Genomic DNA, 11539 nt, shown 5'->3' on the forward strand with positions numbered 1-11539 from the left:
AATACTAATATATAATAATAACTCATCAATAACAAGAGGAAAACACTAATAATAATATTAATAATAACTCATCAATAATAACAGGAAAACACTAATACTAATATATAATAATAACTAATCAATAATAAGAGGAAAACACTAATAATAATATATAATAATAACTAATCAATAATAAGAGGAAAACACTAATAATAATATTAATAATAACTCATCAATAATAACAGGAAAACACTAATAATAATATTAATAATAACTCATCAATAATAACAGGAAAACACTAATAATAATATATAATAATAACTCATCATTAACAAGAGGAAAACACTAATAATAATATATAATAATAACTAATCAATAATAAGAGGAAAACACTAATAATAATATATAATAATAACTAATCAATAATAAGAGGAAAACACTAATAATAATATTAATAATGACTCATCAATAATAACAGGAAAACACTAATAATAATATTAATAATAACTCATCAATAATAACAGGAAAACACTAATAATAATATTAATAATAACTCATCAATAATAACAGGAAAACACTAATAATAATATTAATAATAACTCATCAATAATAACAGGAAAACACTAATAATAATATATAATAATAACTAATCAATAATAAGAGGAAAACACTAATAATAATATTAATAATAACTCATCAATAATAACAGGAAAACACTAATAATAATATTAATAATAACTCATCAATAATAACAGGAAAACACTAATAATAATATTAATAATAACTCGTCAATAATAACAGGAAAACACTAATAATAATATTAATAATAACTCATCAATAATAACAGGAAAACACTAATAATAATATAAACAATAACTAATTAATAACAACAGGAAAACACTAATAATGATATTAATAATAACTCATCAATAATAAGAGGAAAACACTAATAATGATATTAATAATAACTCATCAATAATAACAGGAAACACTAATAATAATATTAATAATAACTAATCAATAATAACAGGAAACACTAATAATAATATTAATAATAACTCATCAATAATAACAGGAAAACACTAATAATAATATTAATAATAACTCATCAATAATAACAGGAAAACACTAATACTAATATATAATAATAACTCATCATTAACAAGAGGAAAACACTAATAATAATATTAATAACTCATCAATAATAACAGGAAAACACTAATAATAATATATAATAATAACTCATCATTAACAAGAGGAAAACACTAATAATAATATTAATAACTCATCAATAATAACAGGAAAACACTAATACTAATATATAATAATAACTCATCAATAACAAGAGGAAAACACTTATAATAATATTAATAATAACTCATCAATAATAACAGGAAAACACTAATACTAATATATAATAATAACTAATCAATAATAAGAGGAAAACACTAATAATAATATTAATAATAACTCATCAATAATAACAGGAAAACACTAATAATAATATTAATAATAACTCATCAATAATAACAGGAAAACACTAATAATAATATTTATAATAACTCATCAATAATAACAGGAAAACACTAATAATAATATTAATAATAACTCGTCAATAATAACAGGAAAACACTAATACTTTTTTTGTGATTATGTTTATTTTTCCAACCCTTGAGGTCAGACTGAAACTCATCAGCTTAGACACATCTGCATCATTTGAACATAAAAACAAACACGACTGTTGTTCATCCACCTGTATTAAAACATTTCATCACTGCCCAACAAAAAGCTCTCATTTGGCCCTCAGCCCTCCCTCCCCTCACCCTGGATGGCACCTGCAGACAGCCCTACAACAACACAGCTGAAAAGAAGATAAACAATGAATAAATAATTAAAAAAAAGAAAATAAATGCTTTAATAATAATAATAATAAATATAAATAATAAAAAAGAAAATAAATGCTTTAATAATAATAATAATAATAATAATAATAATAATAATAACAAAATATAAATAATAAATACCTCTCCGGGAACCATCACCTTATCGTGGTGGAGAGGTTTGTGTGTCCCTGTGAACCTGAGGGCTGTGTTGTCTGGAGCTTAATGCTCCTGGTAGGGTCTCCCATGGCAAAGTGGTCTCAGGCGAGGGGCCAGACTAAGAATGGTTCACAAAGACTCAATGGACAAACAACAAAGAGGAAGAGAGACCCTGCCCGGAGGAAGCCCGGGGCCCCCGTCTGGAGCCAGGCCCAGACGGAGGGCTCGCCGGCGAGCGCCTGGTGGCCGGGTTTGCCACGGAGCCCGGCCGGGCACAGCCCGAAAAAGTGACGTGGCACCTCCCTCCTCTCCATCCTGTGGGCCCACCACTCGCAGGAGGAACCACTTGGGTCAGGTGCGCTGCTACACGGGTGGCAGTGAAGGTGAGGGGCCTCGACGGACCAGACACGGGCAGCAAAAGCTGGCTCTTGGGACGTGGAATGTCACCTCTCTGTCGGGGAAGGAGCCGGAGCTTGTGCGGGAGGTGGAGCGCTACCAGTTAGATCTGGTGGGGCTTACCTCCACACACAGTCTCGGTTCTGGAACCGTTCTCCTGGATAGGGGTTGGACACTATTCTTCTCTGGAGTTGCCCAGGGTGTGAGGCGCCGGGCGGGTGTGGGGATACTCACAAACCCCCGGCTGAGCGCCGCGGTGTTGGAGTTTACCCCGGTGGACGAGAGGGTCGCCTCCTTACGCCTGCGGGTGGTAGGGGGGAAAACTCTGACTGTTGTTTGTGCATATGCACCAAACAGCAGTTCAGAGTATTCGGCCTTCTTGGAGACCCTGAATGGAGTCCTGCATGGGGCTCCAGTAGGGGACTCAATAGTTCTGCTGGGAGACTTCAACGCCCACGTGGGCAATGATGGAGACACCTGGAGAGGCGTGATTGGGAGGAACGGCCTCCCTGATCTAAATCCGAGTGGTCGTCAGTTATTAGACTTCTGTGCTAGTCACGGATTATCTATAACTAACACCATGTTCGAACATAAGGATGCTCATAAGTGTACGTGGTACCAGAGCACCCTAGGCCAAAGGTCGATGATCGATTTTGTGATCGTATCATTTGATCTGAGGCCGCATGTTTTGGACACTCGGGTGAAGAGAGGGGCAGAGCTGTCAACTGATCACCATCTGGTGATGAGTTGGATCAGAGGATGGGGGAAGATTCTGGACAGACCAGGTAAACCCAAACGAGTAGTGCGGGTGAACTGGGAACGTCTGGAGGAGGCCCCTGTCCGAGAGATCTTCAACTCACACCTCCGGCGGAGCTTTTCTGGCATCCCTGTGGAGGTTGGGGGCATTGAACCGGAGTGGGCAATGTTCAAAGCTTCCATTGCTGAAGCTGCAGTGGTGAGCTGTGGCCTCAAGGTCTTAGGTGCCTCAAGGGGCGGTAACCCTCGAACACCGTGGTGGACACCGGTGGTCAGGGAAGCTGTCCGACTGAAGAAGGAGGCCTTCCGGGATATGCTATCCCAGAAGACTCCGGAGGCAGTTGCAAGGTACCGACAGGCCAAAAGGGCTGCAGCCTCTGCTGTGTCAGAGGCAAAGCAGCGGGTGTGGGAGGAGTTCGGAGAAGCCATGGAGAAGGACTTTCGGGCGGCACCAAGGTGCTTCTGGAAAACCATTCGACATCTCAGGAGGGGGAAACGGGGAACCGTCCAAGCTGTTTACAGTAAAGACGGGACGCTGGTGACCTCAGCCGATGAGGTGATCGGGCGGTGGAAGGAGCACTTTGAGGAACTCCTTAATCCGACTAACACGCCCTCTTTTGTAGAGGCAGAGCTGGAGGCTGATGGGGAATCATTGTCAATATCCCTGGTGGAAGTCACTGAGGTAGTCAAACAACTCCACAGTGGCAAAGCCCCAGGGGTTGATGAGATTCGTCCAGAAATGCTGAAAACTTTGGGTTGGGAGGGGCTGTCTTGGTTGACACGCCTCTTCAACATTGCGTGGAAGTCTGGGACAGTGCCAAGGGAGTGGCAGACCAGGGTGGTGGTTCCTCTTTTTAAAAAGGGGGACCAGAGGGTGTGTGCCAATTACAGGGGTATCACACTACTCAGCCTCCCTGGTAAAGTCTACTCCAAGGTGCTGGAAAGGAGGGTTCGTCCTATAGTCGAACCTCAGATTGAAGAGGAACAATGTGGATTCCGTCCTGGACGTGGAACAACGGACCAGCTCTTCATTCTCGCAAGGATCCTGGAGGGGGCCTGGGAGTATGCTCATCCAGTCTACATGTGTTTTGTGGATTTGGAGAAGACATATGACCGGGTTCCTAGGGAGATACTGTGGGAGGTGCTGCGGGAGTATGGGGTGAGGGGGTCACTTCTGTGGGCCATCCAATCTCTGTACATCCAAAGTGAGAGCTGTGTCCGGATCCTCGGGAGTAAGTCGGATTCGTTTCCGGTGGGGGTTGGCCTCCGCCAGGGGTGCGCTTTGTCACCAATCCTGTTCGTGATTTTCATGGACAGGATTTCAAGGCGTAGTCGTGGTGGGGAGGGGTTGCAGTTCGGTGGGCTGAGGATCTCGTCTCTGCTTTTCGCAGATGATGTGGTCCTGATGGCATCATCGGTCAGTGACCTTCAGCACTCACTGGATCGGTTCGCAGCCGAGTGTGAAACGGCTGGGATGAGGATCAGCATCTCTAAATCTGAGGCCATGGCTCTTAGCAGGAAACCGGTGGATTGCTTACTCCAGGTAGGGAATGAGTCCTTACCCCAAGTGAAGGAGTTCAAGTACCTCGGGATCATGTTCACGAGTGAGGGGACGATGGAGCGTGAGTTTGGCCGGAGAATCGGAGCAGCGGGGGCGGTGTTGCAGTCGCTCTACCGCACCGTTGTGACGAAAAGAGAGCTGAGCCGGAAGGCAAAGCTCTCGATCTACCGGTCAATCTTCGTTCCTACCCTCACCTATGGTCATGAAAGTTGGGTCATGACCGAAAGAACGAGGTCGCGAGTACAAGCGGCCAAAATGGGTTTTCTCAGGAGGGTGGCTGGAGTCTCCCTTAGAGATAGGGTGAGAAGTTCAGCCATCCGTGAGGAACTCGGAGTAGAGCCGCTGCTCCTTAGCGTTGAAAGGAGCCAGTTGAGGTGGTTCGGGCATCTAGTAAGGATGCCCCCTGGGCGCCTCCCTAGGGAGGTGTTCCAGGCACGTCCAGCTGGGAGGAGGCCTCGGGGAAGACCCAGGACTAGGTGGAGAGATTATATCTCCACACTGGCCTGGGAACGCCTCGGGATCCCCCAGTTAGAGCTGGTTAATGTGGCCCGGGAAAGGGAAGTTTGGGGTCCCCTGCTAAAGCTGCTGCCCCCGCGACCCGACCCCGGATAAGCGGATGAAGATGAGATGAGATGAGATGAAATAATAAATAATAAAAAAGAAAATGAATTAAATAATAATAAATATAATAATGATGATAATAATAATAATAATAAAAATAATAAAAAATAAAATATAGATAATAAAAAAGGAAATAAATTACATAATAATAATAATTATAATAATATAAATTTAACAAATAATAAAAAAGATTAGCTGTCGACTATTAAATCTATTCTGATAATCGACCGATTCATTTTGCGTAAACTCTCCAGTGAGAAAGTGTTCAAAACTGACGACAATGTTTGAACTCTGAGTGCTGTCAAGGTTTACTTTGAAATATCTTTAAACAACCTTACCTTTTTTACAAACTGCAGCACAATTTGGTCAACGAAAGCTCATTTCTGAGAGCCAATAGCATCTGGTAAATAAGGATACTACATGTTGTTATATGACCTCCCTATGAAACTCCCTTCCCTGGGGTGAAGGTACCAGTCTGGAGAGTTCAGATCAATTCATTTCAAGTCACATTTTAAAAGCAACCAAGCTTGTGCTGTTATTTTGAAGGTTAAACCTGTTTTGTTCTGTTTATTCCTGTAGGTTTTCTAACTATAGAGCTTCACTACTACTGTTAAAGGGAAGGTTTTCGTTGCCACCGTACTCTACGGTGGTACCGTAAATAAAATTGAATTTAATTGATATTTTACATATTTCATGTGGAACAGGACACTTTTATTATCGTTTTCTGTATAAAACCAGGCAAAGAGGATTCAGGGACCTCAAGGAACCATAAGTATTGATTTATGGCAATCTCACTCTCTCTCTCTCTCTCTCTCTCTCCCTCTCTCTCTCTCTCTCTCTCTCTCTCTCACTCTCTCTCTCTCTCTCTCTCTCTCCCTCTCTCTCTCTCTCTCTCTCTCTCTCCCTCTCTCTCTCTCTCTCTCTCTCTCTCTCCCTCTCTCTCTCTCTCTCTCTCTCTCTCTCTCTCTCTCTGTCTCCACACATTTGTGCTCAGTCAAAAATAGTTTATTCCTTATGCAGCATACAACACATTAAAGATTACTTCTGCTCTGACGATAAACAACTGTTCCATGTGAACAAGGTCTAAAGGCAACACTGAGTCACACCTGAGCATCCATACAGAAACTGACCAAGATGACATATTTGTAGAAGAGCATTGCATACTGCAAACAGAAGTCCATAAACCTGAACATGGAGCTGTTCTGATATCATTAGTTCATTAAAGCTGCACTAATGAACATTTCTACATTACCAATGCATCAAATGACTGTCTCATTTAAAAGTTATGCAGCTCCCCTGGTACAGCTGGAGCCCCATTCACTGAGTCCCTGCTGCAGCTGCCCACATTGGACCCCAACCCTGGCCCTTTGCTGCATGTCTTTTAATGGGGCTCTATGCAGGTTCATATGGGGTCGGGCAATGATTGTTTTGGGACCGATTATAGCTCTAGTACCTACAAAAAGTAATACACTGTCATTTGTATGTGATCCACTTATTTATTACTGTAGAAATTACATCTGAAGCAAAGAAGGAGATCAGGAGTGTCGGGGTGGTGGATGGGTCCCAAAACAAAGGATTTCCACCCAGTGGACCGGTGTTCATGACCCAGAAGTACTAAGACATCCTTCAACCTTTTTCCAATCTTAACCATCATTTTGGTGTCTAAACTAACCGTCACAATCACTACCAGTCGCTGTTTCATAGCGGCAAATAGAATGTCATATTTTGTAGGATTTCGTACTAATTGTCGTGCGTACATTTTCATAAGTTATGCGAACAGATTGATAAGAATACGCTGAACTGGTGGAGACCAAAACAGAGCTACAAGGGGAGTCGACTTTTATTTATCGGGTGGCCAGAAACTCGACTCTAAATATATACTAACGTGTCTCTAATGTTTGCTAGCTGTGTAAATAAAGTTTCTAACAGGTTTGTCAAAACAATATTTTAAGGCGACAATATGTTTAAGTGTATGTCCACACGATCGAAACACAGCCTTTATTTTGTCCGTCCTTCTTAAAAAGTTTTCTGTCCATGCGGGCTTGACTCAAGAAATATCTGCGTCCACAGGAAATGTCAGGACTCCGGTCCTGTCAGTCTCCTCCTCCCCTCCTTTTGTGTGAGTTTGTCTCCCTCTGTCTGTTTCTCCTGCTTGTGTCTTTCCCTGTATGCTTGTCTGTTGGAGCTGGTAGGCGTAGTACCGCCCAGCTGTGGCTTGTATCCTCGTTAAGGCTATGGATAAAGAGCCGGATGTGACTCAAGCCCGGCGCCAGACCGTATTGCTATTTTGTGGTTCGTGTCTCTCTTGGTTGGCTACCTCTTTTGATGATAGTGTTACCTTTCTGTGTTGCTTTGTTTTATGTTAATCATTTCTTTGTTTCTTTTGTTATAGTTTCCCGAGTTCCCGTTTTCTACCATCCGTTCATGTATCGTCTCCTTTGGTTTCCCCCCATCTGCACCTGGACCCTGTACCTGTTCTCCCGTTCCCTGGTTTTTGTTTGTTTCTGGATTTCGGCGATTAAATATCTGTTTAAATCTTACTCGTTGTCCGTGTCTGCATTTGGGTCCTGCTCCTCAGAGTCATGCCCCGCACCGTTCATGACAGGAAACCAGTGAAAAACATGCCAGGCCAGGATGTGGCACTGTAACTGCCACCGAAATACACCAACAAGGAACAACAAATCTGTCCCAAAGCACTCACAGGCGCCACTTTCTCACTACATTTAGAGACTTTTCACACCTTCTTAGAACTTGATTTAGAAAAAGAGACTAGAGAGCAGTTTAGCTCCTTATTCAGAGCATCAGGGAAAAGGGAGAAATCTGTGCTCAGCCTAATTCATTCCCATGCATGTGGCTCAGAGTCCAGTTCAGTAAACAGTCTTTGGGTCCGTCTCTCTCCTCTCACACAGCAGCTCTGTTGTTGTCATGTGACGTCGTGGGGTTAGAGGTCAGAGGTGGGGCGATGACGTCATCGTTAAAACAAAGTATGAGGTTACACCGTCCAGGCGACAACATGGGGGGCGTTTTCAAATCCTCCCACTCTGGGACCCGATTTCCGATAACGCCGGCTGCGTGTGGATGGTCGGCCAAAACCATACTAAAGTTGTGCGGTTTATGTGTGGACGGGCCCTAAAGCTCGTTCCACTGCCCACAAGTGTCCCAACACATCTGAATGCCTTAATGCAGTATCAATGTGTTGATCTGGACTGACACAACTAGATCTTGTACTTCAAAGCAAAATTGAACCCTGAGCTTTGAGTTAAAATCTGAAGAGGAATGCTAATTATTTGTTCACTTCATGTTCGTCTTGATACATATATAAATAATGTATAATAATAATAATGTTCTGGAGGCACTGCACACAGGTTTGGTACATGCAATCCAGCAAACATGCAACAGAGCTTTAACGTCCATAACAAAGCCTTAAAAGCAAAATAAATGTGTACAGTATGTATCATATTCACAAAAATCTGTCCACTCTTTCACAAACACAATATGTACAGATGTTTCCTATAGGAAGGGTCGAATTGGAAATCCAACTGCGGATCATTGTCAAGTGGCTAATGTTTAGTTTTATGCAGCTCTCCTCCTGTTGGGACAAATTTCAGGTGATCCACACATTTGTGTTCCTCTGCGTGTTTAGAGATGGAGTTGTGTTGCGTTGTGTTGTGTTGAGTTGTGTTTCCTCCAGCTGTTCTTGAGTCAGCAAGCGTTCGACAGCAGCCTCTTCGTCACTTCTCGAGAACAGTTTGTCAAGAACGTACCAGTCTGTCCACTTCATAAGGGCTTCTGTCCATGTATTTGACTTTGAATTGCATACACGACACAGTGTGTGGCCTTTGTCTGGATCCCTTTGTAGATTGTATGATTCGTAAGGTGGTAGCGATGTTGATTTTTCAAACGTAGTCTGCCTTGAGACGGTGTGCTCTTCTGTAGGGGTGTTTCATTTCTCCCACTTTGGCAACTGTTGTGTTTGTGACATAATTAGTTCCATCGGTGATGATTTAGTGGTAAATGAAAAGGTAGAAAAATATTTTTAGTCCGAGAAGCATGAATTATACTGTATATTAAGTAAGATGATGAGATCGAATATCAATCTTATGTCTGTGTTAAGTAAGGAGCTCCTGTCAGGATGTGGTTAGATAAGCTGAGCATGCTATGCCAGTTAGAGCTAACTGTCTAACTCAAAGTGTTGTTTTAGCTATGCTAGCATGGTGACTCTAGGGTTGGGCATGATGGTGGGTCGGTCCGTCCACCAGTGTAGTCCACACTAGTCTGGCTTACTGGATGTACAGTGCTGGGATAAAGCACTTTTCTCACGCTCCAGATGTCGAGCACCACGGCTGCACCCTGAGCTTAGCGCTGCCCATGACTACTGCAATTGGTTTAAAGAAATACAAAGAAATTCAAACAATCCAGAGCGCAGCCAGACCATACTACAGTGCAATGCAAGACTGTGTTCAAACGTTAGACCATAAAGATGGACAATGCATCTCCACTCCCTCCCACTGTACAAAAATGAAGCCAAAATATCCCGGATACGGGCAACACAATTTTGTAATTTTGAAGCCAGAGTCTGTGCAGAACAGGCAGGGGTGCTGCCAAGAATTTTAGGGCCCATGAAAACACTAACCTGACTCCACCAGATGGATGGATTCTCATATGTACAGCATATCCATCTGGGGCTCAAAATCTTTTGGGAAGGGGCGAAAATATTGGTTGCTGATTGGATAAACCATCTGTCTATCACCAACATATGGTCCAAATCAACCAATCAGATCAACGAAGCGTATGGCGTACTAACAGTGTCGAGGCGAAGCTCAGAAAGTAAACAACGTGTTGGTAAAGGATATTTTCGGTTTGTGTAATGTGAACTTACGGATAAAAGGCACAATTTTTAGGAGCCCGGTCCATATTCAACAGAAGGATCCAGAGAAAAAAACGTTAGCGAGCGGCTTGCTCCATAGATGCTCATCTCATTCGCAGAAGCCGTCATGTTGTTTACACTGAACAGTCTCTTCTCGTTTCGTCACTTAAATCCACCTCAAAACTAACGCTGATTGGTTCAGTTGCTTGACAAACTTCTCCAAATTTTCTCCATTGCACGTAACAAGACTGAATTGAGAGTAAAATACAATGGCACTCAGAGATCAGGATTGTCTCACGAGGCTATGAAAACACATCACATGGGGCCCACACCATAGGCCTTCAAACACTATACAGTTTACAGTTATTTAATTACAAAGTTGATATGTGAATCATTTAAAGTTGAAAAACCTTCCCAAATGTTTCCATTTTTTAGAGCCCCTGTCAGTCAAGGGTCCTTGGGATCAACCTTAACTTTCCATCTAGTGCCATCATCGGGTCAGAATTTCAACTTTAATGACTAATATTTGCAATACACGGCATTCCTATCGGCCTCAGTGGTTTCTGTTTATTAATTATAATTAGCAAGTGTTCAACTAAGCTGCTAATATGAATAGCAGCCTTTTCTGAAATTAAAGAATGAATTTAAAAAAATTTGTTTTTTACTTCTATAAATTATTGCAAAATCTATAAATGGCAGAAATATATCGTTTTGTCTTTGTTATCATTCAGAAGCAAGCAATGTGATGTTAGTATATGGCTTAATCTGCCTTATGGTCAGTCAGTAGGTATGTTGGAATGAACAGCCATGCATTTAAGAGTTTTGGAGCTGGAGAACCCCCCTAACTGTTTCCTCCCACCTCAAGTAGCTTATTTATGCTAACTTAGGTCGCACTCCGTCCGTGCTCCAGGACGTTTCACAGCTAAAGTCGTTGACTAGTGTGAGTGCAACCACTTGCCGGCCACGCTTGTTTGGGAGAAGTGGGCTTTTGTAAAGCACGTTTGCACATGTACGAGCACGAGCGTGCGCATGTGCACGAGCACGTGGCCTACGGCGGTTATGAAGTCATTTTATGTGCGCCTGTTCGGACATAGAAAAAAGAAGGACGGACCATGCGCGGCCATTTAAAACAATGGCGGCGAAAGGTTCACGTTGGTGTGATGCGGAGGTGGAGTGTTTACTGCAGATTTGGTTGATGAAAATATTGATGAAAATATTGATGAAAATATTCAAAAACAGTCGAAAACAGACGCACAAAAACTCTGAGGTCTACGGAAAGATTTGTAAACAAAGCGACGCATCGTGATGACATCAATCAAT

The sequence above is a fragment of the Echiichthys vipera genome, assembly GCF_963691815.1.
Source record: "Echiichthys vipera genome assembly, chromosome: 18".
Classification (NCBI taxonomy): Eukaryota; Metazoa; Chordata; class Actinopteri; order Perciformes; family Trachinidae; genus Echiichthys; species Echiichthys vipera.